Source organism: Mus pahari, chromosome 6, assembly GCF_900095145.1.
Source record: "Mus pahari chromosome 6, PAHARI_EIJ_v1.1, whole genome shotgun sequence".
Lineage (NCBI taxonomy): Eukaryota > Metazoa > Chordata > Mammalia > Rodentia > Muridae > Mus > Mus pahari.
In genome coordinates, this window is record NC_034595.1 from 99,360,692 (window position 1) to 99,382,820 (window position 22,129).

Consider the following 22,129-nt stretch of genomic DNA (forward strand, 5'->3'; position numbering starts at 1 on the left):
CAGCTGGAATTGGCAGGACTGTGAGCAGCTGTCCATCAGGCAGAGGACGTGAGGGCCGGTCAGAAACACAGGGAAGGAGGGTGAGCAGTCCAGGGCCTCCAGGAGACAGACGGGGCGACAGAGGCGCACTCAGTCTGAGGACCACTGGCCCACAGCGGGACCTGGAAGATGGAGGATGAAGACACGGGAATTGTAGCATAATAAAGACAGCCGCCAGCAGGAGCAGGAGACGTGAAGTGTTAGATGAGTCAGAAGCAGAGCCCTGGAATTGCTGAGACTCTTTATTCTGAAGACAAAAGAGAAACTGAAATGGCAGGCAGACAAGACTGGGTGGAGGACCTGGTTCATCATCTCCCAGGTAGTGCCCATGACCACACTGCCTGCCAGACTCTGTCCCCGGAAGACCCTGTCTGCCCACGCTCACTGGTCTCTTGTCCTAGCACTTGAGGCTTCTCACTCCTCCCTCATTTCCCAGGTGGCACCCATGAGGCCCTCTGCCCTTTTCCCCTTTGTCTCCCCGAATTTGGCTTTTTTGTGGTCCTCGGTGACATCTGTCTTTACTAGCCTCCAGCTGGATGGGACCGTTCTACCAGGTCCCATCTTTTAGCCCGTGACTGACATCCACCTCTAGTGCACCCCACTCCCTGGCCAGAGGATTCCCAAGCCATGCAGATCTAGGCTTTGCAGTGGGTGAGGGAGCCCCACATTGCTCTCATCTGTGGGAAGTTGGCACAGAGGCAAAGTTAGGGAAGACAAGGCTACAGCTCACAGGCTTTCTTTCTTCTGGAACACAGTTGTTATTTCAGGCCAGGCCTTGCTGAATGCTGGGATACTCAGACACACACACACACAGAGAGAGAGAGAGAGAGAGAGACAGAGACAGAGACAGAGACAGAGACAGAGACAGAGACAGACAGACAGACAGACAGACACAGACACACATACAGAGTGACAGACACACACAAACAACAGACAATCAGGCAGACATACACACAGTGACAGACAAGACTCACAGTCACACACACAGTGACAAACACAGAAACACAAAAATATAAACATACAGGACAAATAGAAATTCAGGCAGACACACACAGTGAGAGACAGACAATCAGAGGGACACACACAATAAACAGACAACCAGGCAGACACGTATACAGTGAGAGACAGGCAGACAGACACACATACACACAGACTCACAGACATACAGTGACAGAAAGACACACAGACACACATGCACACTCACATGCATACCAGACAGACAAGCACTACAATAGACATGCATGCTCTGGCCAGTTCAGATGGTTTTACAGACAGACTCCAAGATTCACATATCTCTAATGGTCACCCAGAAATCAGAGACTCATTCTCGCCCTGAAACCCAATCTTTTCTCACAGATCTGCCCCCTTCAGGCTCCAGAAACTAGGGGCCAGGGAAAGTGCCCCCCAGGAGTGTCCAGTGCCCCAGAGAGAACAGAAGTCCCCAGACATTACCCTTCCCAGATAACAACAGGAGAGGGGCCAGCTTTCCCCTGCTCTCCAGCCAGGGGAGGAGAAGATTTATTCCTGGGACACCCTGTCACCTGGAAACCTGTTCCCTCTCCTCCTGCTCGCCAGCCCATCTGTTCCCAGGCCCTGGTGAATTCTTTGTTTCCTTCTTTCTTTGTATGTCCCTTGATTTATGAGACTGGGTCTGAACATCTCTTCTCATTTAACTTACTTTGAAACCCATTCAAGTTGTTTCAATAATAAATCAGTCTCAATAAAAAGCAGAGTTCCCACCTGCTTGCATAGAACCTAAAAAGTGGACTCTGTAGGAACGGTGTGGCCCAGGAGGGTGGTGTGCCCCCTAAGGGCTGGAGTGCAGATGGCAGTGCCCACCCTGAAATAGACAGGGAGGGTAGGGTGTCTTTCTCTAGCGCACATATATGTGCATTCCGTCTACACCACATAAGCCATACATGTATGCATACTGAAGATGTATACACACCACACACATATACACCACCCATGCACTCCACATGTGTGTTTCATACTTACAAATCCACTGCATGTTTACTGCCTGTGCAGTGTGTGTACACCACATGTACACTATATAAGTATACTATAAGTATGCCACACACACACACACACACACACATCGTATATACGCAATGTGTCCCCAGCCACACTCAAACAAGGTTGGCACCCCTGAATGGGGTTAGCATCATGGCTCAGCTCCCCACCAGCTGTGCCAGCTGCAGCTGCCTCAAGGCCTCTCTGGGGGAGGGGGGTTCCTCCTTGCTGGCTGGGACACCCCCAGCACACTCTGCTGGAGAAGAGCAAGGCCATGAAGATCTTTTTCCTGCTCTCCCTACCCCTCCTCTTCTCTCTCCTGGTTCCTGGCTCTCACTCAGGCGATCCTCTCTCTTTGTTATTGTTGAATAATCTGTGTGTGTGGAGGCCAGAGAGCAAGTCTGGGTGTCTTCATCAATCATCCTTTCCCTGGCTCTTAGAGACAGCATCTTTCACTGAACCTGAGCTCACCAATCAGCTAGTGCAGTGGTTTGAATGACAGATGTCCCTCCACAGTCTCAGGCGCTTGAAGACGCAGTCCCTGGTTCGTCGCTGTTTGATGAGGTTTGGTCTTTCGGGAAGAAGTGCGTCTCCAGGGGAGAGCTTTGAGGTTCCAAAATCCACACACTGTTCTCGGTTCATGCTCTGCGTCCTGCAGACAGTTTTGAGTTGTGAGCCCTCAGCTTCTACTCCATCTCCCATGCCTGCCTGCTGCCATGGTCTCTCAACCATGTTGATGATCCCGCATCCCTCTAGAACATCGGTTCTCAACCTGTGGGCTGCCACCTCTTTGGCAAACCTTTATCTACAACAAAACAAAACAAAACAAAAACCAAGTGTTTACATTACAATTCATAACAGTAGCAAAAATTACACTTATGAAATAGCAGCAGAGACAATTTTATGGTTAGGGGTCACCACCACAACATGAGGAACTGTATTAAAGGGCTGCAGCCATTTGGAAGGTTGAGGACCGCCGCTTTAAAGCCATAATTCCCCAAACAAACCCTTCCTTCTAGAAGTTGGCTTGGCCATGGTGTTTTATTACAGCAATAGAAAGCTCCTGCAGCTACGATGACTATATAGCAAGTCCCAGAGATGCTCCCTGCCCATGCCTCCTCAGCACTGGGTGTCCAACCCACACCCAACTGCCTGGAGGTGTCCAGGATCCAAAATCGGGCCCTCATCCTTGCAGGCCTGACATGTCACCCACAGAGCCATCTCTCCAGCCCCATCTTACCTCATCTTGAAGGAGCCCTCAGTTTGTGGCCGAATTTCCTCCTGCTTCCATGAGAGATCACAGCCTGCCCCAGACCCAGCTCCACCACTCCTATCCCCACCCAGGCACTGCCACTTAGAAGGGCCTACTCAGTGTAACCCAATCAGATATGAGGGGCGATGTAGCTCTGGAAAGACAGACAGGAAACACCTGGACCCGTGCACAGCCCTGTCGGGCTTAGTTCTGTGACCTTAGACAAGTGGCTTGACATCTCTGTTACCCATGTCACACTGGGTGAGGTCAGAAAGCTAATGTTCAGCTCAGCCTGAGGCAGGAAGGCATTCAGGAAGGGGTTACTAGCTCCTGCACCATGCACTGCGAGTCAGAGAGCTCAGCTGGCAGCTAGGACCGGAGCCGGAGCCGACACTGATGCTGAAGGCTGCATGGGATAAAGTGCACTCTCTGAGATGGCAGAGCGGAGGCTGGAAGGAGTTAGAGGCTGTGACTTTTCACAAGTCCCCACACTGCCCCCAACCAGCCAGCAAGTGTGATTTTTCTTTGGCACTGTGCACAAGCTGCCCTGGCAGTGGGAAACATGGCCCAGTTAGGAACCTGCTAGTGATATCCTGTTAGCTCAGGACTGACAGAGTGGTCTGCAAACCTCCAGCCTGGCCCCAAGCCCTCAGAGGCCGAACCTGAGAACAAGAAGTCAGAGGGACACAGAGTGGGGCCCCGTCTTCATTTCATTTCAAGCACAGAGTGGGTGTGTAGAACCTGGTGACCAAGGGACTGGGACTTGCTGCCCAGGACTAGGCACCTGGGCCCGAAGATGGGGACTGTGAAGAAACAGGGCTGAGTAGGATCAGAATGAGCTAAGGGAGGCAGGGGCAGCAGAGATGACGTCAGGGAGGGAACCCGGGCAGACTTAGAGGTCTGGGTGGAGACAGAAAAGCAGCTGCAAGCTGGGCTCTCCCCCCTCAGTCCTTCTGTATTAGGCCACCAAGTCCCAGTGTGCAGCCTAGAACTTGCTGCACAGGCTGGTGGCAAAGCTATTTTCTTCCTCCTTCTCCTCCCTCCCCATCCCCTCTCCCTCCTCCTCTTCTCCCTCCTCTCTTTCTCCGTCCTCCACCTCCTCCCCCTCCCCTCCTTCCTCTCCTCCCTCCTATTCTCTTCCTCCCTCCTCCTCTCTCTCCTCCTCCTTTCCCTCCTCCCCCTCCTCCCTCCTACTCCCTTCCTCCCTCCTCCTCCCCGCTTCTCCTCTCCCTCCTCCCCCTCCTCCTCTCCCTCCTCCCTCTCTCCCTCCTCCTCCCCCTCCTCCTCCTCTGGCAACTCCTCAGAGCTGCTCTCTGTTGGTAACAGAAGGTGTTCTGAGAGGTGACAGGGGTGCTGTGTTCCCCTAAAAATAACAGAGACAGGTTCTTTGCTTGTCAAGAGATAAAGAACAGCTCAAGTCTCTTGATGCTTCTGTTGGTTCCCCTAGCCCAGTGTTTTCTTAGTCTCTGAGTCTCAGCCCCTCTGGGGTGGAGCCTAAGACCCCATCAGAAAAACAAAGATATTTACATTATGCTTCCTAACAGTAGCAAAATGACAGTTACGAAGTAGCGATGGCTAAGACCTCCGCAAAACAGATATTTACGTTACAATGTGCAACATTAGCAAAATGACAGTTATGAAGTAGCAATGAAAATAATTTTATGGTGGGGGGGGGTCACCACAACATGAAGAACTATATTAAAGGGTCCCAGCGTTAGATAGGTTGAGAACCGCTGTTCTGGGCTCTCTGCCCTTTAGGATGGGGGCCAGTCTGGGGTTCACCTGCAGCTCCCTTCCCTTCCCCTTTTCCTTTCCTCTGTATTCACCTTTATTTCTGCTCCCCCCCCCCCGCCAGAGGCAGAAGCAGAGGTCCCCTTCCCCAGCACTAGAAGACAGACTTTGTTCCTCCCTGCCTGACGTTGGTCCTCCATGGGCCACATCACCGACAAGCTCAGTAAGCACGTGCCAGGTATCAGATGTGGGTGCAGTCCCCGCAGGCATTCTCCGCGTCTAGCTGGAAGTACCCCGTCTCCAGCCCTTTACCATCCACAGGATTTATGGTTCAGACATCCTTACTGCCCTCTCCACCTAACTGACAGCCCACTCAACAGGGGCAGACTGCGCGCGCTGGAAGGCACAAGGATCAGCTAAAGCCCGATTTACAAGCCAGGTCTAATGGAAAGTGACATAGCTGCCCTCCAGAAAATAAGGAACTGTTCCCTGGTGCGTGCCCACCTCAGCTTGTGACAGGGCATCCTTCCACCTCCCCGCCACTGCCCTCCCCACCTCCTGGCAGGTGCTACTGCTGTTATTAATAGGAAGCCGTTTCTGGGGCAGCCGGCTAGGCAGGTGCATCCATCTAGGGGGAGTGGCTGTCACCCCAGGGCTCTGTGCAGTGCCTGCAGCGCAAGCTGGGAGCTTCAGTCTTACTCTGCTTCTCTCCACCTCCTAAGACTGACATAGTGAGGCCGAGGGGATCAGAGGGAACTGAGATGTTCAGCAGGACGCTCCCGGGTGAGCCTCTCCCTGAGGCAAAAGACTCGCTCCTTTCTTTTATTCATTCAACAAACACATATTGAGCATCTACTACGAGGTGCACAGAATTCTCGACCGGAGGGTCAGAGCAGTGAGCAGATACCATCCCTGTCCCTTCCTGTTTCTCAAATACAAAATAAGTCAATAAATATAATTTAAGATTTTTGAATGTTCACCCCAGCTGGAGCTCAAAAAAAAAGCAGCAGGATTAATACAGCTGTAGACTGTTTTTTTAACAGAAAAGGGGGAGGAGGAAGAAAGGAGTTGGAGGGGAGTGGGGGAGGGGGAGGGGCCCTAAACAGAGAGGGCCGGCTCTGTTTTGAGAGCCACTTTGAGTCTGTAGCAGATTAAGAAGCCGCGGGTTCCCGCACACCCTCTTCTTGTGATATAGCAGCCCCTAATACTTTCATCTTGCATTAGCATGGTCCTGTACCTAGTAATTCTGGGCCCCAGAACTCTGTACTGATTTTGCTTATCACTGCTTACCCTGCCGGTTCGTGTTCTCAGTACAAAAGCGATACACCAAATCTCCAACCAGCCACCCAGGAACTAATGAACCAAAGAGCTGGGGCACCCAGGAAATGCGTGCCAGGGATCCGACCTGAGTGTAGTCCCCTCGGGCACTCCCCGCGTCCAGCTGGAAGTACCCAGTCTCCAGCCCCGCGCCACCCATGAGGATTTGTGGCTCAGACAGAGTGGATGTGTGGGGAGGGATGGGGACCAGCCAGGTAAGTGGCTGTGCTGGGACTGGCCAGGCCAGAGTACAGAGGACGAGCTGGCCTCCCTCTGGCCCCTCCGACTTCTTGTACAGAGTTAATAAAACAGCGGTGAGGATGACCCAGAGGACGTGATTTACTTGGGCTGGGGAAAAGCTTTCAATAAGGACTCTCCATAAAAGGCCATTAAGGGGGTGGAATAACCACAGGCTAAGGGGCAAGTGTTATGGATTCCAGAGTGGTTTAAGCAGAGGAATTAAAGAGGCATTCAGAGCCCAGTGACGTTATTAATAACCTCGCGGGGTGCGTGCAAGCCTTTTCCTCCTGACTGGCCTCGCAAGCCCGGACTCCGGTGCCCAGCTGCGGTGGGCACTCTGGAGAAAACAAATTCTCACAGCTGAAGGCCGAGTTCACCCCACATACAGACTGGACATGGGGTGGGAAGGAGGTTTTAGGCTGGGGTCCTCGAGGGACACGCTTCCTTTGCGCTGAAAGAGGAACCTCCGGGGGAAGAGGGAAGGAAGGGTGGGGACCTTAGTGAGCACATGGCCAGCCTCCAACTTCAAGCCTTGCTGCCAGAGGGCACATGTAGCTATAGGAGCCCAAACCCCTCCTTACTCCAGAGCAGGAGGGTCCCCAAGAAAGTGAGGTTCTGGTGTCTGGTCTCTTACTCTTTGGAACTCTGGAGGAGATAGGATAAAAGATGCACAGATCTTCATGAATCTCCCCAGCTTGGTCACAGGCCCCACCCACTCTCTCACCCTTCATCCAAGGCTCAGCTCAAGCCACATCCCAGAAGCCCCTTTAAGCTGCACCCCATCTATTCTCTTCTCCGCATGAGACAAAGACCTCACTTCTCCAAGGCTCCAGACCAGCCAAAGACTACACCCAGTGCCAAGGTTCCTGTCGGTTCTGCATTGAGACTTCCCAAAGGCGTGTAATCACGAAGACGGTGGGGGCGGGGCATGGGGCGGGGCATAGAGGCCTCTGAAAACCCTGTGTGAGAGGTAGCTTCTAACCAGTCACTTGCAGACACTCATACATACAGGCTCACTCTGCTTTGCCCTCTGCAAGGTCTCCTTTTTCAGAACGGAGCTCTGCTACCCAGATTAGCATTCCTTTCAAATGGCTTCACTCCCTTCGATGTCCCTTAAATGTGCGCATTAACTGGCAAGATGGCTTGCCTTACCTCCCTCCCCTCAGCCTCACATTTATCTCCACACAACCCCATTACACATAAGACAGCCATCCTCTCCGCTTAGCCTCATAAACTCCAGGCAGCTGCAGAAGAGTCCCCTGGGTCCTGGGACTTGAAGCTGCAGAAGCCAGGTGCCACCTGGAGGGCCACAGGTAGACAGTACTTGTCCCTTGGGCTTGCTCTACGCAGACCTCTGAGACCAAGGGTCCCTTCCCAGTCAGTCCACTGAGTGCTTGCAGTTTAACCTTGAGCCAGGAACTTTCCTAGCTGAAAGGTATGCAGAGGCCAGGAGTCTCCTATAACCACACTCATGCAGGATTTGAACCCAGGAACTCCAGGCCAAAACCCAAAGCCTGAGCCACCACTGCTACCTCCCAGAGTGGTCTGAAGAGAGTGGGTGAGGGGCAGGAGACAGGCTCATGATAAGCACTTTACATATAATTTTTTTTTGAGGCAGGGTCTCACTATGTAGCCCCTGCTCACTTGGAACTCACTGTGTAGACCAGATTAGTCTCCAACTCATTGAGACCTACCTACCTATGCCTCATAAATACTGGGATTAAAGCCGTATGCCACCATGCCTGCCTTTTATAATAAAACATTTGGCTCTCATCATAACCCTGTGGGTTAGATATTACAGGTTACTACACAGAGAGGGTTAGTCACTGGCCCAAGTCCTCTCTCTCTCTCTCTCTCTCTCTCTCTCTCTCTCTCTCTGTGTGTGTGTGTGTGTGTGTGTGTGTGTGTGTGTACACAATCCTAGGGATTTAACCTGGTTTTGTGCTCTTTCTTGGGTCCTCAGGTCCTCATGCAGGAGAACTTTACCTGTGAAACATCTCCCCAGGCTTTTATTATTATTATTATTATTATTATTATTATTATTATTATTATTATTATTATAAGAAAAAGGCTTCACTAAGTTGTCCAAGCTCCCTCAAACTCACTCTGTAGCCCAGCTAGGTCTTGAATTTCGATCCTTCTGCCTCAGCCTCCTCAGGAGCTGGGATCACAGACCTACACCACCAGGGCCCCCCTTCCTCTGCCCTCCCAACACTTTCTTCTCCTTGATGATACCAGAGGGGGCCATTTTTAACTCAACTCTTCCATGTCATCTTCTAGGTATGCGCAGCTTATAAGTCCTTGTCCTGGGTCCAGGTAACTTAGATCCTACCCCTTTCCTGTGGCTCCAGTAGAGATGTCAAAGAAAGCCCCGCCCCACCCCACCTCTCCCTACTCCCCGCCCAGCCAATCATCACTCGGCCACAGCCCCCATGGGGGAAAGGTTACCTGGCATCTTGGGTGTGTGTGGCCAGAATTTTTGAGCTTTTTTACCAGGATGCAGACTCCCGCCTGTCCTGTTGGGACAACTGTTTTGAATCACTGTGTCTAAGAGGTGAAAGGTGGCAGTGTCCTGAGGCTTCAGGCTCTGTTCTCCTGTCATTGTGAAGACATTAAAAGCACAGAGAGCCCAGAACACTGCCTGTCCTCACTTCCTAACTCTTTCAAGATCTCTTGCAGTCAGAACTCTAAGAATCCGGCCCAGCACAGAGCCCTCTATTCCCCCAAATCTGGGCACTGGCCCCGCCTCTGCCTCTGATGAGGATCTGACGTCCATTCGGGGATAGCCATGATACATGGTGCCTGAGTCTGCCATGCGACCCCCTTTCTCGGTGGCCTTGCTGGCTAGGAGGGGGACAGAGCTGCTCTGGAGCGGGCAGGAGGCAGGTAGCATGGGGTCAGAAGCCTCATGGCTACCTCACTGGGAGACAGTAGTCTTGGGACCTCCCTGATGTGATTTACCAGACAATGACAACCTTTAATGTCTGCTTGGTTATAATCTCCTTTATCTTAATACAATCTTTCCTGTTGAACTCTCCAGAGCCCCAACCTCCATTCCCAACCTCTATGGAAGGATTTTTTTTTACATTATTATTACGATATGATACTGTGATTACTGTCGAAGTCTCAGTCTTTGTGGAGGGGAAATTAATAAGTTTCTCTTAAGCGCTCAGCTCAGCACCCAGCCGCATACCGATGAAGCTGCCTGCCTCCCCCATGGCAGGAGTCAATTACCAATCTGGGCTCTTGTCCACTGAGACCTGGTAGTTCCCACGTCTAGGGGAGTTGGTCCTTAGGACCCTGCTCTGGTCCCAGCACCTCAGGCAGGAGGTTTGCCTTGCTCTGCTCCTGGTTGAGCCCCGGGCAGGAATTACAGATGCTGAGTCTCAGGACCAGAGGAGACCTAGGTCTTCAACTCAGTCGGTCAAGACTCCTGAATTATAGGTGGAGGGACCAAAGCCAAGCCAGATTGGACCTTTCACCATAGTTGACAGGCAGTGTCAAGGCTGAAGCCATTGTCCCCATGCGACATCAGGTTCTCTAACTCACTCCCTCTCCAAAATGTGTTTGCCCTCTTGCCTGGCTGCAATCCCTCTTGCTGCCTCATTTGTCTTTGTCCTGTCCTAACTGGACTAAAGAGCTGACAGGCAGAGTCCTTTATCCTCACAGGGAGAGCAAGTGAGAACACAGGCATCCCATGCAAGCCCTGTCCCCACCTGGCACCACCACGCTCAGCTCCTTCGTACATGCCACCAGCTGGCAGCCTGCTGGGGCAGTGTGGCAGTGAAAGGACAAAGTCAAACCTATTCCTTCAACCACCACCCCTTTCTCCAAGGCTAGTGCAAGGTGCCTGGGCTCAAGGGTGCCAGACAGCAGTAGCGGGGTGGTGGGAGCTCTGGTGAGCACCTGTGTGGGGAGGGAGGAGCAGACTCTAGAGTTAATCTGTGCCAACGGAGTGATCCATATTATTCTTTCAAAGTAAATTAAACCCATTCGTCACTGTAATTAGCAGAGCTGCCCAGCAGGGCTGTGGCCTGGCTATCAATGCGTTGGCACATGTTCCTCCCATAGCCTCAGTGACCTTCCCACAGATGGCCAGAGCAGGAAGGTTAGGGGCTGGCTGCCAGGCTCTGCCTGGAGGGATAGTGGAAGGGGCCTGGGTACTCCGTCCGGGCAGAAAAAAGGCCACGGCTTCTTCATATGTCTCCTTCTGGCCTTCAAACCTCTTTGGATTATTCAAATAATCATGTGGGCACCACCACCTGGCTCACTGCAGTAGTTAGCCATGAGACCCAGAAGAGTGCTGGGCTCATAGTCCAGGCTGAGAGGTATTTAGTGAAGGGAGGGAGGGAGGGAGGGAGGGAAGGAAAGAGGGAGGGAGGGAGGGAAGGAGAGAGGGAGGGAGGGAGGGAAGGAGAGAGGGAGGGATCGGTGGGTAGATGGGTGAATGGTTGGATGGATGAGTGGATAAATGGGTAGATGGGTGGATAGTATGTGTTAGAACTGGGTAGTTTCTGGAAGATGAATTAGGAAAAGTGTCAATCTGTGTTGGCACTGCCTTGTCTCAGGGCAGGAACCTGGCAAGCAGTGTCAGGTATATTTCAGCTTCACCCGGCCTCCAACTTGGATCTTCCTGCCTCAACCTCTGGATGCTGGGATTGCAGGTGTGTGCCAGTACACTAAGCCTGGCTTACACAGGACACTCCCGGGCAAATCCCTTCCCTCACCTAGAGAACAGAATCGAGAATCTCGACTTCATAGGGCCCTGAGTAAAACCGGCAGGATGGACAGACAGGCTCTTCACAGGAGGGGGAGGAAGCTGTACACCCGGGGCAGCCAGTCTTCCGGGAACCCAAATCTCCCACTAGTTCTCAGGAATCTTTGAGCCCTGTTCTCCTACCTCAGCCTGGCACACATCTGCACCTTGCTGGGAGGCCAGCGATGGGGAACTAAATTCTCATGCACATAAAAGTTCTCCTGGGACATTATGCTTCCCGAACTGCAGAGTTCACCTCTGACTCGCTTGCCAGTGCAGACTAGCTACCCTCCAGGTCTTCAGAGACAAGAGAAGAGAGAGGAGAGGAAATTAAAGAGTCTTTGATTTGTAGGGGAGGTTGCAGCGTTGGTGAACATGACTGGGTTCTGAGGCATAGTCCAAATCACCAGCGGCTTCCTGATAGCCTTTCTCTGCTGCCCTTTGTAATTAGTCTGTCTGAGGCTTTAGGGCAGACTCCAGGAGGCCGTGCAGGAGGATGAGAAGGTAGGCAGGAGTCCTGAGGCGGGAAAGCCACAAAGATGGAAACCCCTGAACCAGCCCCAGGTCATCCGGGTCCTTTGAAGGGCATATCTTGTCTCCCATGCCTTCCTCTCTGCTCTTTCTGCTTTCTGGCCACCACAAGGTGAACATCTTCACTCCACCATAAGCTCCTGGCCATGTCGTCTTACCTCTCCCTCAAGGCAGAACAAGAAGCGCTTCAGTCTGGTGCTTGGTGTGCAGCCTAGCAGAACCGGATGCTGGCCTGACACTGCAGGACCAGCCAGGGCCCACAACTAGTCAGCCCACGTTGCTTACAGCTTTGTGCTTACGACTTGGGGCCAGGAGCGGTAGGAAGGAGTGAGTCTCATGTGTCAAAGAATAAGCATTTGTCTCCTCAGCCTGAGACCTGACAGAGGCCCCAGGAAACCCAAAGTGTGGACATCTTCCTGATGAACCACGTCCCTCACATTCTGAGGAGCCCCAGAACCCTAAGCCAGCTTCCTGGCCTGCTGTTTTCTGTGACTCTTGAGAACCCATGATGACCAAGGTTGACTACTTTAGAGACAAAGAAACCTGGATCCTAAAAGGGAAGGTAGCCTAAGAAAGTTAAGTCAAAAGGGAGCTATAGGGTGGATTTGTGTGTGCATGCCCATAATCTCAGCACAAGAGAGGCTGAGGTGAGGGGATCACAAGTTCGAGACCAGCCAAGCAATTTAGCAGGCTCTTGTTGCCTAGTGTGTGTGAGGACCTGGGTTCAGTCTCTAGTGCCATAAAAACAGCTCCTAAGATGGGAAACCAGGACTCCCACCCTCGTCATCTTCTGTTGGGTTACTGTAGGCAATTACTTCTTCCTCAGCCCCCACTCCAAAACAAATGCTTTTCCTTTTGTTTTGCTCTGTAATTATAAAATTTAACCAAACAAACAAACAAACAAAATAAAAACCTCTAATGGCTAGAATACGTTTTAATATGGATATATATCAAATATTTGTTCAAGATAGGGGCTGTGGTGGTTAGCTCTAATTGTCTACACAAAGCAAGCTACCATCATCCTGGAAGGGTCTCAGCAAGGGACAATGCTGAGTTGTGGGGGTGACTGTTTTGATTGATGTGGGAGGAGGCCCCAGCCCTGAAAGTGGGTGGCACCATTCTCTAGTTTAGGACTTCCAGCTGCATGAGAATAGAGAAAGCAGAGGGAGGAGAGACGGCTTGAGAGCATTGACTATTTTTTTTTTTGATATCTTATTTATTTACATTTCAAATGTTATCCCCTATCCCAGTTTCCCCTCCAGAAACCCTCTATCCCATGCCCCCTGTCCCTGCTTCTATGAGGGTGTTCCCCAACCCACCCACCCACTCCTGCCTCCCAGCCCTGGCATTCCCTTACACTGGGGCATTGAGCCTTGACAGGACCAAGGGCCTCTCCTCCCACTGATGTCCGACAAGGCCATCCTCTGCTACATATGTGAATGAATCCATGGGTCCCTCAATGTGTACTCTTGGTTGGTGGTTTAATCCCTGGGAGCCCCGGGGGGGGGGGGATCTGGTTGGTTGATATTGTTGTTCTCCCTATGGGGTTGCAAACCCCTGCAGCTGCTTTAGGCCTTTCTCTAACTTCCACTGGGGACCACATGCTCAGCCCAATGGGTGGCTGCAAGCATCTGCCTCTGTATTTGTTAGGCTCTGGCAGGGCCTCTCAGGAGACAGTTAAATCAGGTTCCTGTCAGCAAGCACTTCTTGGCATCCACTGTAGTGTCTGGGTTTGGTTAATGTATATGGGATGGATCCCCAGGTGGGGCAGTCTCTGGATGGTCTTTCCTCCAGTCTCTGCTCCACACTTTGTCTCCTTATTTCCTTCTGTGAATATTTTGTTTCTCCTTCTAAGAAGGACTGAAGCACCGACACTTTGGTCTTCCTTCTTCTTGAGNTTCATGTGGTNTNNGAATTGTATCTTGGNTATTCNNNGNTTNTGGNCTAATATCNANTTATCAGTGAGTNCATATCATGTGTGTTCGTTTGTGACTAGGTTACCTCACTCAGGATGATATTTTCCAGTTCCATCCATTTGCCTAAGAATTTTATGAAGTCATTGTTTTTTAATAGTACTCCATTGTGTAAATGTACCACATTTTCTGTATCCATTTCTCTGTTGAAGGACATCTGGGTTCTTTCCAGCTTCTGGCTATTATAAATAAGGCTGCTATGAACATAGTGGAGCATGTGTCCTTGTTATATGTTAGAACATCTTTTGGGTATATGCCCAGGAGTGGTATAGCTGGGTCCTCAGGTAGCACTATGTCCAATTTTCTGAGGAACCACCAGACTGATTTTCAGAGTGGTTGTACCAGCTTGCAATCCCACCAACAATGGAGGAGTGTTCCTCTTTCTCCATATCCTCACCAACATCTGCTGTCACCTGAGTTTTTGATCTTAGCCATTCTGACTGGTGTGAGGTGGAATCTCAGGGTTGTTTTGATTTGCATTTCCCTGATGACTAAGGATGTTGAAGACCTAATACCAATACTCTTCAAACTATTCCACAAAATAGAAACAGAACGTACTCTACCCAATTTGTTCTATGAAGCCATAATTACGCTCATACCTAAACCACACAAAGAGCCAACAAGAGAACGTCAGACAAATTTCACTTACAAATATCGATACAAAAATACTCAGTAAAATTCACACAAACTGAATCCAAGAATACATCAAAACAATCATCCATCATGATCAAGTAGGCTTCATCCCTGGGATGCAGGGATGGTGCAATATACAGAAATCCATCAACACAATTCACTACATAAACAAACTCAAAGAAAAAAAACTACATGATCATCTCATTAGATGCTGAGAAAGCATTTGACAAAATTCAACATCCCTTAATGATAAACGTCTTGGAAAGATCAGGAATTGAAGGCCCATACCTAAACATGGTAAAAGCAATATACAGCACACCAGTAGCCAACATCAAACTAAATGGAGAGAAACTTGAAGCACTATGACTAAAATCAGCGACTAGACAAGGCTGCCCTCTCTCTCTCTCTCTCTCTCTCTCTCTCTCTCTCTCTCTCTCTCTCTCTGTATTCACCATAGTACTTGAAGTTCTAGCCAAAGCAATTAGACAACAAAAGGAGGTCAAAGAGATATAAATTGGAAAGGAAGAAGTCAAAATATCACTATTTGCAGGTGATTATTCTTTGCAGAGGACCCAGGTTCAATTCTCAGCACCCACGTGGCAGCTTGTAGCCACCTGTAACTTCATATCCCCTGGGCACACAGGTGGCATACATATAGGTAAACTACTCAGACAATAAAAATAAGTATATTTGGGCTGGTGAGATGGCTCAGTGGGTAAGAGCACCCGACTGTTCTTCCAAAGGTCCGGAGTTCAAATCCCAGCAACCACATGGTGGCTCATAACCATCCGTAACAAGATCTGACTCCCTCTTCTGGAGTGTCTGAAGACAGCTACAGTGTACTTACATATAATAAATAAATAAATCTTTAAAAAAAAATTAAGTATATTTTTTAAAGAAAGAATGGAGAAAGCTAACTGAGCTCTAAGCATGCACACATTTATTGCAAACAGATATACATTCAGGTAAAATATTCACACAATAAAATAAATGTATTTTTAAAAAAGGCAGCCTGGAATGTTCTGGAACGAACCTCTTGGGCCTCAGTTTTCTTATCTGTAAAATGGGACGGTAATAATGAGGAACTATATGAAGATAAAAATCCTGGGTGAAGTCCGTGGCATGCATGCAGGATCCTGCTAACACTCTGTGGCAGGACACTGGGTGCTGGTGCTAGTGTGCCTCATTAGTCAGAGAAAGCCCTGCTCTGCCTGGGCTCCTTCTGGTACCCTGTTTCCTTTCCTCCTCTCAGAAACATCTGGAATGCTGATTCTTGTTTCCCTCGTAGCTAAACTGAACAAAACCCCCATGAAATCAGCCAGTGTGAGCCAAGAGCTGTGACCTGTGCCATCCCTGGAGACTGGCTCAGTAGGAACCTGTCTGAGTGCCCCCACTGTCTTCTCTATGAAAGCACAGAAGCTCAGAATGGGGGCTCCTGGGAAATCCTCTATTAAAGCACCCTCCATTTCCCTAATTTTCCAAGGCGACGTTTTATGGAGACATCTGTCATCCAGCCTAAATCTACTTCCGAGGACTTGAGCCGTCACTGATGTAAAACTAATGAAAGGTTTATGAGTTCCCCGGCTCCAGGTAACTATTGATAACTCCCTTTCATGCCGCGCTGTTCCGGCAGCATCCGCAGAGCTGCCCTGAGTCTTTGAAGCAGAGAGGAAACCTCAAAGGTGGATCATTTTAACCCCTCCCCTTGGACGAGGGAAGAAGCGGGTTTGAGGCTGCCCCCCTCCTCCTCCCATCATGCTCCTGATGCAATCAGGGAGGCAGGCTGGAGGGAGTCCGCAGGCGGGCAGACACTTCCAGAAAAGGCCACATCAAAGAGTCTGGACACAAGGGCGGTGTTGGCTGCACAATGCATAGAGGTCCTTGGTGCCACTGAACTGTCCCCTTAACAATGGGCACAGGAGAGAGTTTATCCTATGGATCTATTAACACGATCTTTACATCTTCACCACTAAAGGCCTTTCACCATTAGTTGTATTCACTGCAGTCCCTGGAGACTCCATTTTCTGAACCCACTCAGGACAAAGCTACTCGGTGACCTGGAGCGCTCTGCAGGGGTCTAACCCCTGCCTTTCTTGCTACCCTCTGCACACCAATCCCTATCGGGTGACCGTAGCTTCTTTTGTAGTTGTTGTTTTGAAACAGGGTCTCACTGAGTAGCGCTGGCTGGGGTGCCTCCCAGCGTGAACAAGGCTGAATGACCATGTCATGCTATGATCCAGTCTCTGAAGTCACTATGAAGTCCTGACGGTAGCCTGTCACTGCTCTTGGCTTTCCCTGTATTCCTGACACTCAGCCTCAGGGCTAAGAGCTGTCCCAGTCCCTCAAGCCCTAGAGCTGTCCCCAGGACCCAATTTGAGCAACTTCCGGTGTGTGGGAAGAGTCTCACTGCCAACTTCACCCCCCCCCCCCGCACTTTCCAGCCTCTCTTTGCTGTGCCTACCTATTGACCCATCTTTCTCCAACAAAGACGGGGTCACCCGCAACTAGAACGTGGGGCAGCTGGAAAGGAGAGCCCGCCTTTATGGAGAACCCACTATGTGTTTGGTTAGTCCCAGCAATGGGAAACTGCTAAATCTTTCCAAAGCCTCCTTATGAAGTAAGTGTGCTCTCCCATTTTACAGGTAAGAAAACTGATCTACAGAGAGGCTAAACAGTTTGCTGATGCCACACCCGGTGATCCTTCCTCACAGCAGCTGTGAGATGAGCCTCAATTCCCTTTCCATAAGGAAGCCACACTTAGGCTGGTGAGATGGTTCAGGGGGTGGTAAAGGCCCTTGCTGACAAGTGGACAACCAGAGTCCGATCTGGAGACCCTATGATAGAGGCAGGGCACTGACTGATGCCTGTAAGCTGTCCTCTGACCTAGACACAGGTGACCCGACACGCATGCGCTCACCCATACACACATAATCAAAAATGAGAAAAATATAATGTAATGATAGCCAATTTTAAAAGCTCTGAGCTGGGTGTGGTGGCGCACGCCTTTAATCCCAGCACTCGGGAGGCAGAGGCAAGCGGATTTCTGAGTTCGAGGCCAGCCTGGTCTACAAAGTGAGTTCCGTGAGTTCCAGGACAGCCAGGGCTATATAGAAAAACCCTGTCTCGAAAAACAAACAAACAAACAAAAAGCTCTGAATGTGGGAGAGCCCGTTCTGCAGCTAAAGCTAAAGAATATGGGTGGGGAGGGAGGAAGGTGGGTGGAGCCAGGGTGTCTACACCATGCCTCTCATTTCTGTTCCTGAAATCCCTTCTATGTTTTGCTCCAACCTAAACACACTGCCTCCCCACCTCTGTGCCTTAACCGTGCAGCTGTCTCAGAGGCCCAAGGCGGGGGATCGGGGAACGCAGTCCTTGCCACCGCTGCAGCTGGCTCTGTCCAGCTGCCTAATAGAGAGATCGGAGAGCCGAGACTCCGAGACTCCGCAGCGTACAGGAGCCCTGTAGATTCTAATCCTTTTCGTCTTTAATCTCTTTCTCCTCGGCTGGCTCACAGGTTTCACATGCTCTGCTCTGAGGAGTTCTGGGAGATAAAGCTGGGCAGCCAGCCGCCCCTCCCTCTGCCTATGACAGGTGGAAGATTCGGATAAACAGGAGCTGCCAGGCCTCAGACTGGCTTCTGGAGGCTGAGGAACTTGGGGGTGTTGAGGATCCAGGCACCTCAACTGTGGGCTTCATTTCTTTTATTTTTAGCTAATCCTGTGGAAATTCTTCGAGGCCTCTGGAGGGACTAGGGGCTGGAAGAAGGAGAGAAATTATTACCCATACAGTGCCCAAACTAGGCATTCACAAACTGAGGCATGTGGAGCTGATGCAGAGCAGGGCCGTGAAATCAGAGAGTCCTGGCAGGAACCCTTAGCTCTGCTCTCCCCTGCTATGGGATGGCTTGCCAACTGTCTTGAGGTCTCAGAGTCTGCAAGATTCTTCACAAATCAGAGCTGACTGCCATAGCAGGCGAGCCTGCGGGGGAATTCTCCGTCCCCAAATGCTCACAGACCCCCGTCAGCCTTCTGTCCAAAAAAGCAAGCAGACAGAGAGGCTCTCTGGCCTCTGAGCAGCGGCCAGGCTGGGAAGCCGGGCAATGCTAGTCATTAAGCCATCTTCCAGGCCAGAGAATCCCCACATAACAAATTCATTGTGAGCAATAAAAAGCTCGGCTGCACCCCTGCTCGGGGCACTTGAAATCCGAATGGCCGCTGTGGCACTTTGGAGACACAGAAAGAAGAAATGAGCTTGGGGTCTCTGGGAAAAGACCTTTAAACCTGCTTCAGAAGTCACATTTGTCTGAATGCTGCTCCCCTGCCCTTCAGGGAGGAAGGGCAGAGACTGGGCGAGCAGAGAGGCATCAGACAAGGAAGAAGAGGGTCCGGGAAGGAAGCGTGACAGGGACACACTCACAACTGACACAGGAACCTCCAGACCAAGGGTGCTCTGGGGTGGTAGGTGAGAAGAATGACCATGGGGGCTAGGTGGCCGGTCCCAAAACAGACCACAGGGACCAACCACAAAAGCCTAGTCTCTTACTCACCAGGCTCTGCCCGCTCCTGCCCCTTAGCGTGAAGCTGCATGCAGACTCCCACTTGCTCCCCAAGGTTGTTATATGTCTACACTGAGCATCCTCTGGGTGCCCGGGAGCAAGTAAGAAGGATGGAGTTGATGATGTAACTCATACTCTGTGCAGCTCATATCCCTCGGGGAGCCATAAAGGATCAGAGGGTCCTCGGGTGCCTAAAAGGGTGGTAAAAACGTCCTAAGAACCTTCCCAGGGGAGGTCACAGGGGAGTCAAGTCTTAAAGGTGGGGGAAGGGCCTGGGGAGACATGGAGGGGGAGACATGGAGGGAGCAGAGTGGAAAGGATGCTTCAGTCCGGAAGGCGGCACCTCTGCAGGCTGAGAGGCTGGAGGGTGCTGTGCTCAGGAAGCTGCAAAACACAGGAGGGATTTCACTGGAGCAGAAATCGGGGTAGATGGGCCAGCGAGATGGCTCAGTGGGTAACGGGTCTTGCTGCCAAGCCTGATAGCCCGAGTTCAATCTCAGGGTCCCTCAGATGGAGAATGCTAACTCCACAGCGATGCCCTCTCTCCACAGGAGCACTGTGGGGTGTTCTTGTCCACCACCGCTAGTTATTTGTAAATTAATTTAAAAAAAAAAAAAACAACTTTACGAACACATCAGGTAGTCCCCAGCCACCTGTAACTCCAATTCCAGGAGACCTGGCATTTCTGGTCCCCACAGGCACCTGTGCTTACATGCATGTATCCATAGATGGACATGCATAGAGAGACCTTAAAAATATTAAAAATAAAACCAAAAGCATTTAAATGATGGCAGGGAGCTAGAGAGATGGCTTAGCACTTAAAAATGCATTACTGCTCTTGCAGAGGACCCAGGCAAGCGAGCTCACCACCACCTGCAACTCCAGCGCCAAGGCATCCTGTGACCTCTTCCAGCTTCCTTGTGCAAGTGCACACATGTGCATGCACGCATGTGCGCGCACACACACACACACACACACACAGACATACAAATACACATACACACAGACAGACAAACATACAAATACATACACACACATACAGACATACAAATACACACACACATATATACAGACATACAAATACACACACACACATACAGACAGACAAATACACACACACATACAAATACATACACATACACAAATGCACACACACACAAACACATACAGACAGACATACAAATACATACACACACACACACAGACAGACATACAAATACACACACACACACACACACACACATCATAATTTTTTTTTTAAGGCACTGGGAAGGGCTCCATGAGTACACACTGCACGATGTGCTCACACTGGCTCTGTCTGCCCGCTTCGCCCCCTACCTTTGTAAAAGTGGCCCCCACATTCAGCAGCTTAAGGCAGCAGTACACACCTCTATCTTTGCCAGTTTCCAGAGGGGGGTCAGAAGCTGGGGAACAATTTAGCTCAGGAACTGTGATGAGGCTACATGGTCCAGGGTTCCCATCTGGTGCTGGTACTTGGTGAGGCCTTATTCCCCCAACAGGGTCCTCCCCACACAACAGTGAGACTCCCCAGAGTGAGTGGAAGGGAGAGACGGTTGGGCGACCATATTATCTCATTGGTTCCTGAAATCGTTTTCTTCAGTGTGGGAGAGGATGGTGCTGGGGAATCGCTAAAGTGAGCTGGCAGTACTGAAGGGACCATCTGAAGGCTCGCTGCCCCGCCTCCAGCAGAGTTGCACAGGAGCAGGCACATGGCCTGAGGCAGGCTCTCTCCTTGCAGCAGCCAACATGATTTTTAAGGTGGTCTTCCAAGACTGACCACCCTGTGGGTGTGTGGTGGGACAGAGCTGGTGTGGACTCCCTCTCAGAGAAGAGAACTGGGGGTGCAGGTGGACCGTGCCCCTAGACCACGTGCCCTGCCAGTCTGCAAGAGCAAGTCCTCTTTGACCGTTGTCAGCTTCACTCAAGACTCAGATGGTTACCTTCTGAAAGTTCATGTGTCAAATGCTTGGTGCCACCGCCGAGGGGAATCTCAGTGGGACAGAGCTGGAGGGCAAAGGCCACTGTGGGCATGCCTTTGAAGTTTAGACCCCATCCCCACCTCTCTCTCTCTCTCTCTCTCTCTCTCTCTCTCTCTCTCTCTCTCTCTCTCTCCTTCCTGTCCACCATGAAGTGAACGGCTTCCTCCATACTTGCTTGCCACCCTTATGCTCCAAGCTCACCAAGCCCCAGCATCAACAGAGCCAAGTGCTAGGAGCTGAGTCCCTTGAAACAATGAGCTAAAAAATCATTCTTTCAGGTATGTAGTTAGTCTGTGGAGACAGGTTCTCACTACGTAGCCCTGTCTGGCCTTGAACTCACAGAGACATGCCTGACTCTGCCTCCCAGGAGATGGGATTAAAGATGTGTGCCACTACACTCAGCCCTTAGATGTGCTGCGGCGATAGTGCATTTACCTCCAAAGCAGACCTGAGGTGTACCCTTCAGCTCATCCCTGGTTCTGTGCCAGGGCAGCCCATGCTTGGTGGGGACCATCCATGACAGTGACATCCACTTGGGCGCTTGACGCTTACTCCAAAGTCAGGGAGGAAGTTAAAAGATCCTAGGGAGGCTTCCAATGCCCAGGCTGGGTCCTGGCCTGCCCCTCGGCTGTGCGGTCCTGGTATAATTGGAATGCCAGGCAGCACCTGCAGACAATTTTATCACACTCTGTATAATGTGTAAATACCATTAAGTTGGACAGATTTTCTCATTAATTCTCAGTCCCGGTGACAGACCAGGAATTAACACAATTGATTTTCCAGTCCTTACTCATTATCAATCATCCCCAGAACTTAGTCACATCCCGTCTGCTCCTCCTGGGCCCCAGCATCTATTTGGAGGCTTCAACGTATATTAAACTAATAAAAAGCAATGGGCACTGTCGTGCCAGCCCTGGAAACTAGTGAGAACGAGGAAAGGGACAAATCTGGGAAGAAAGTTGTTTCTGAAGCCTCTAGACAGCGAGAGGGGGCGGGGCCTGCAAGGGCACCGGTCCACCCCAGCGGAATGTGGCACTGGTTAGTGAGCCCTCAAACGTCTGTGCGTATGTGTGTGTGTGCTGTGTGTGT

General features: G+C 50.8%; 1 protein-coding gene across 1 annotated transcript in view; it reads right to left on the minus strand.

The window, feature by feature from the left end:
• Positions 1 to 217: 217 nt before the first annotated feature.
• Ubiad1 (UbiA prenyltransferase domain containing 1) overlaps positions 218 to 22,129 on the minus strand; it is a 46,145-nt gene continuing 24,233 nt past the window's right edge. Inside the window, exons 2-3 of the transcript XR_003844084.1 lie at positions 2,524 to 2,857; positions 218 to 286 (exon numbers count right to left, since the gene is read on the minus strand). The gene's annotated coding sequence lies outside the window, so the exon portion shown is untranslated. The remainder of the gene's footprint in view (positions 287 to 2,523; positions 2,858 to 22,129) is intronic.